This window comes from Corapipo altera, unplaced genomic scaffold, assembly GCF_003945725.1.
Source record: "Corapipo altera isolate COAL_440 unplaced genomic scaffold, ASM394572v1 51, whole genome shotgun sequence".
Taxonomy (NCBI): Eukaryota; Metazoa; Chordata; class Aves; order Passeriformes; family Pipridae; genus Corapipo; species Corapipo altera.
Window position 1 is genome coordinate 8735412 of NW_020884892.1, and position 5817 is coordinate 8741228.

At 38.7% G+C, this 5817-nt stretch overlaps 1 long non-coding RNA gene across 1 annotated transcript in view; it reads right to left on the bottom strand.

Annotated features, from left to right (window-relative positions):
- Nucleotides 1-1945: 1945 nt before the first annotated feature.
- LOC113948279 overlaps nucleotides 1946-5817 on the bottom strand; it is a 6864-nt gene continuing 2992 nt past the window's right edge. Inside the window, exons 2-3 of the long non-coding RNA XR_003528078.1 lie at nucleotides 5025-5177; nucleotides 1946-2289 (exon numbers count right to left, since the gene is read on the bottom strand). This is a non-coding gene — a long non-coding RNA (uncharacterized LOC113948279). The remainder of the gene's footprint in view (nucleotides 2290-5024; nucleotides 5178-5817) is intronic.

Here is a 5817-nt window from a genome sequence, read left to right on the forward strand (position 1 = left end):
ATCAGCACCTCTCAAGACTGCTTGAATAAAGTGCCAGTTCTGGAAGAATGGAACTGAAATCTGTGCTGACCTGGGCAAAAATTCAAGAAATAAGTCTAACTGTGTTTATGTCTGTTCCCATCTTAATAAGTCTTGAAAGTAGTGTGTGAGAACTGGCATAGAAAATACAAATGGAACATGGTTTGAAAAACAAATTACATAATTCCTTGTAAGATTTGAAGGATGCATTTTAACTTTGCAGGGAAGCTCCCACTTAGAACATAATGTCATAGCTATAATGTCATCATATGCACTGATGATTGCTTAGTCCAAAAGAATTGGAAGAACTGAGGAAGAACAAAGATTAGTTTAAACCAGTTCAAATGGAAATTCTTATAGGTTTTGTTCTCAGTGTTTTAATGCAGCTATAACAAATGAGAAAGTGAGAAGTGTTAAATTGCTGCCTAAATAAATAAGTAGATAGAGTGTGTGAGCTGGCGGGGAAGCTGCTACTCAGACTCTGGATTAAAATCACACAGATACTGTGTCTCAAGTTTGTCTCTCTTCACCCTGTTAGTCTTTGCAAGCTTTTCCTCCCTGCTTTCTGAGAACGCCCTTTGTTCTTACTCTGGCCCTCCTGTCAATGCTATTGTGCTGCCTCATGTGCTGGCCTAAATGCTGGCAGGAAAGTAAGACTCGGTGGAATTACAGTCTTGATGTTACCTGGATGGGCAGTACTTGGCATCACCCTTCTGGTCCTGTCTTATTTCCCTAGAAGCAAATTCCTCTCCACCATGCGATGAGGTGGACGGGTGTGGGAAGGGGATACAGAAACAACACATCACTATGGATAACAGACCACCACTCAGCTGACAAAGAGGTTGTGAACTATTGAGGATTACAACTTTCTTGATTGTTTAGTTGCCAGATTTGTGGTCAAAAGTACAGGGTTTGTGGTTTAACTATTCAGAGCGTGGAATACACTTTTAGATATTGCTATTGTTCATTTGTTCATTGATTGCTCTATTATACGCACAAGAAAAAGTACAGACAAAGTACATACAAAGTAAAGACATATACAGAGGGCAAAATGATATGTGTGTGTGTGTCCATGTACATATGTAGATAGACATAGCTATGGATATATCTGTATCTATGTGCATGTATACATAAGCATACAAAGGGAGACAGAAAAAAAGTAAAATGACCATAAACATTTCTTGCCTTAATTCTGCACTACTAGTGTTTTCACTTCTTGTTTCATAGCTTGAGACTATGATAGAACTTGGGCTGTATCTTTTGGCAACGTTTTTCCTTATGGAGGCCAGGCTGAAGAAATACAGTAAAAGATTATTCTGGGTAACAGGAAGCAATAATTCACACCAATGTGAAGTTAAAGAAACTTCAGCCAGACTTGCTCCTATGAAATCTTACTCTGTCTTTATTCCTGGCAATCAGAGAGATTTGGCTAGCAAGCCACAATATCTTGTAAAGTGTTTAGTGCTTCTGAAAGCTTCTGAAAGCAAAAAAATGTGAATGTTCTGTAGGCAAAAAGGGGAATGAAGAGCTGTCCCATGGATCCAGTTATGTCAACATGGGAAACTGTTGGTATGATTCTACATAATGATTTTACAGGGGATTTCCTTAGTCTTTTTCTACAGTAAATCACATGAAAGCCCTCTTTAGCATATTTAGAAGAGGAAACCTGCATTATAAAGATTATGAAATTAAAAACTAAGAGAAGGTCAGAATTTATGTTGCTGTCATTAATTATGTTCTGTTGGGCTGAAGTGGGCAAATCTTTTTATTTGTTTTTGTTGGGTTTTTTTCTTTACTTTTGGCAAACCTGTTGTGTATCAAAGTCTCACATCACTGTAGAGGCCGAAAGTCTTGAGAATTCACCCAATCTGATTAATACTATGACTGAAACACATCTGGAGAAAAAAAATCAACCCAGTTCATTAAAGCATTTGGAAATGGAAAGTCTTGTTGGGTCAGTTGGTACTCAAAGTAGACACCATTTCCTAAACTGGGCACAGAAATGTTGGTTTCCTCTTTTTTCTGTTTCTTCATTCTGGTGTGCAGGAAAGCCACAGCCCAAACTCCTTTTAGGTCCCAGGAATGAGGAACTGGACACATCATGAGTTCAAGGAAACCAAAGAGTGAGGTGAGCAACTCCCCTCCCTCATGGTTTGATAGTTCCAAGCAGGATGACAGAAGATCCTCTCCCATCTGGAGAGGATGGGAGAGGAAGTCTCCTTGTGAAGGTAGACCCAAGTTTTGTAATTCTCCTTTCAGCAAGGAAAATGCCTGCAAATAAATAATATAACCTCTGATTTAGCAAAATATTTCAAATAAACTAAACTTCTTTTTAACTTTTCTCATTAAGCATCTCATTCTTTCCAAATTAGTTTTTGACTATTTCAGAATGTACTTAAACTGAGGTTTTCATGTTATTTTTTTTTTTTTATTTTTTTGTAGAATATGTCTCTCATTGCTAGGAAAATGTGGTGGAGAGCCAAAGAAAAGTATGTGAATCTTCCTGGGGTAAGGAACAAGGAGTCCTCAGCCAAAGCAGACAGAAGACATGAACTGAAGAGAATCTGGAAGGGTCTGTCCTTAAATGTTTCTTTTGTATACAGCCAAGCTCCCTGTGAACATGCAGAGAGAAGGTAAAAAATTATAAATATGGCAAAGTGGGGAGATAAGTATGTGGGCTAAACCCTCAGCCTGACCTTGGTGAGGTAAGGATGTCAAGTGCTGCCCTTTTGACAGTAGGTAGAGTTGCATAGCAACTTTGTTTGGGTTGCCATGCAAACTGTAAGCAAAAGCAGCTCTTGTTCACTCAAGCATTAGCCTTGTTACCCTTTCTCTTCCCACAAGAATGGATGTCTCCCAGCTTGGGCAAGTTTTCCCCTCCCATTGTAAAACCCTCGAGGCTTTTACATCTCCAGGGCTTTGGCCTGTAGGCCGGTCTGATATTGCCTCATCCTCAGTTACAAGTCTTTGTGTACAGAGTCTATTCAAGAGCACAAGTCTGCTTGAGATAAGCAGACTCTGGAAGCACATCTCCTCCTTTCACTCCACTGCTATGTGAGGGGACATGGGCCCCCTGTAGACCCTGGATTTTCATTCCTAATTCCTCCAGTCTGTGGAGGGGAAGGAAGATGGACCTCTACGAAGATATTTCCCTATTGCCAAAAATGATCTGATAGAGTGTGCATATGTTATATTGTTGTAACCATGGAAACAGACAAAATTTAGTCAATTGGATACAACAGACTGTTTTCAGTTTCTGGAAGGGCAAAAGTCTCCCTTTAATCCTTGGTTTGGAATTGACAGTACTGCAACTGGCATGGGTCAAAGTTAGGTTTACGGCATGGAATATTTTTACCATGATACTAGATCCTGAAATTCACAGGAAAGTTTGCCGCTCTTGACTTGTGAATTTCCTTTCTTTTATTTGTTTGTTACAACCTCACATATTTAGCTCTCCTGAGTATTGTATGGGCCTTATTAAAATCACAACCTGCCTATGACATCATTGTAGCATACATGTGGATAGAGCATTATGAACGTGCTCCAAGAAGCCTAGAGTGCAATACATGAGAATTGCTTTGTAATTTTGGTATTTTATATTAATTTTATATTATTGTAAGGAAACAACATGTGATATAAATTATAAGCCTTGGGAAAATTGTGCTAGTGACTCTTAGATATGTTTGCTTGTAAGTGTATTCATTTGTAAGGGTTCAGACCATGAATCAGTCTGTACTTTAAAATCGATGGCGGGAGTTCTAACAACTGAAAACTTCCATCTAGACAACCAAATATACCTTATGGTATATGTACAACTTTGTTTAGGAGTCCTTATCTTGGGATTAGGCTACATTAAAAAGTACAGAGACATCTGTATCCATCACAGCAAGGTTCTGGTCTGTGGTGGAAGGTCAAAAATTCCATAAAATCATTCCAAAAGTCCCCACTGGGTGATGTGTCCAAGCAGACACAAGGTTCAAGGAAATTCACTTTTTTCCCGCAACAGTTTCAGAGCTGCAGATGAGACTCAGCTGTATTGTGGTCAAACCAAAACAATCTTCAGTTGCTGTCACTCATGGAATCAAGCCCAGGACTTTCTACAGGCTCCACCTCGGCCAAGAATCTCCAGAGGGCTGCAGTCTGTAGCCATGTCCTGTCTGCTGTGATGAGCCCTTACACAACTTCCAGCTCTTTCTCCTGTGCTTTGGGAATGTGTGGAAAAAATAGAGTGAGGTGAGGCTGTGCATGTCAGCCTCTCTGTCACTGTCATCATCAATCATTTTTGACTCTGCAACTCATGACTATGATTGATAATGTCTAGAACTAGGTCTATGACATGCAAATGCCGAAGGGGAGGGACAGCACACCTTGCTCTATCATTCTGCATATTCCAATCCCAAAACATCACTGTCATGCAATGCAAAGATATTATGTTCTGGAAGAAGCATTAAACATTATATATATATATATATTTACACATATACACATATACAGTAGGTATGTGTATATATAAATGAGTGAATATATACACATATATGAGTGGATATATATACATATATGTATATGTGCATATATATTTGTATATATGGATTGTATCTATGTGTTTATATGTCTAAGTATATTTATAAATTATTATATCTTATTTATTATTATGTACATTATTATTTATATACACATGTATTATATATTATTTTTATATATATATTTACATTATATATATGTATATATGTATATCTTAGTACATTTATATATTACAGGGAAATTACGGCAAACTACTTCTTGGTTGTATCTGTTTCCCTCAATCCTCTCAGTCTGTGTGTTTTATCTTGGTATTCCAATTTTGTGGCACATCAGAAATCTTCTTGACTGTTTACCCAGTCAAAACTCATAACGTAATTGCTGTCAGAGCCTGGCTGCCTGCAAGGAGTCACTTGGAAACTCTCTGCTCCTGAGTGTGAGTTCAGAAAGTGAACTCTAATGAGCCCTTTCCTCCTCAATTAACTCACCATGGAAAGAAGTCTTGTTCTGGCTGCCTTGTCTGCAATTCTGCAGTCATAGAGAGGGTTGAAGGCTGAAAGATGTGCCTTGTGTCAGCACAAATGCAGTGCTCTTTTCAGGATAAGCAAATGCGCAGGATATCCATGAAGGTTATCTTCCCCCTGTAGATGTGCATTTCTTAATTCCAACAATCACTCTCCCTTAATAGAGGTAGTAAGCTTCTACTGCTTATTTTGGGTGCCCTGCTTCCAACAGAAGGGGGAAAAAAGTCTCAGGGACTTGGCAAGAAGAAAAGTTGTTAGTTACTAAATGAATGTGGTGGATTTAGCACTAATGGGATTTGCTGTCTAGGCAAAGGTCAGAAGCAAATAAGTATTGGAACCTTCTGAAATACAACAAATTTCTTTACTTTGTTGAATTCTGTCTATTCTCAGCATGACAGAAATGGCATGAAACAGAGAATCATAGAGTCATGGAATGGTTTGGGTTGGAAAGGACCTCAAAGATCATCTAGTTCCAATCCTTCTGCCATGGGCAGGTACACTTTTCACTGGACCAGATTTCTCAGAGTCTCATCCAACCTGGATTTGTACACTTTTGGGGACTGGGCATTCATAACTTCTCTGGGACTCCTGTTCCAATTCCTCAGCACCCTCACAGGAAAGAATGCCTTCCTAACGTCACAGAATCATAGAATGGCCTGAGTTGGAAGGGACCTTAAAATCATCTAGTTATAACTCCCCAGTTGTGGACTAATCTAAATCTAAATCTAAATCTAAATCTAAATCTAAATCTAAATCT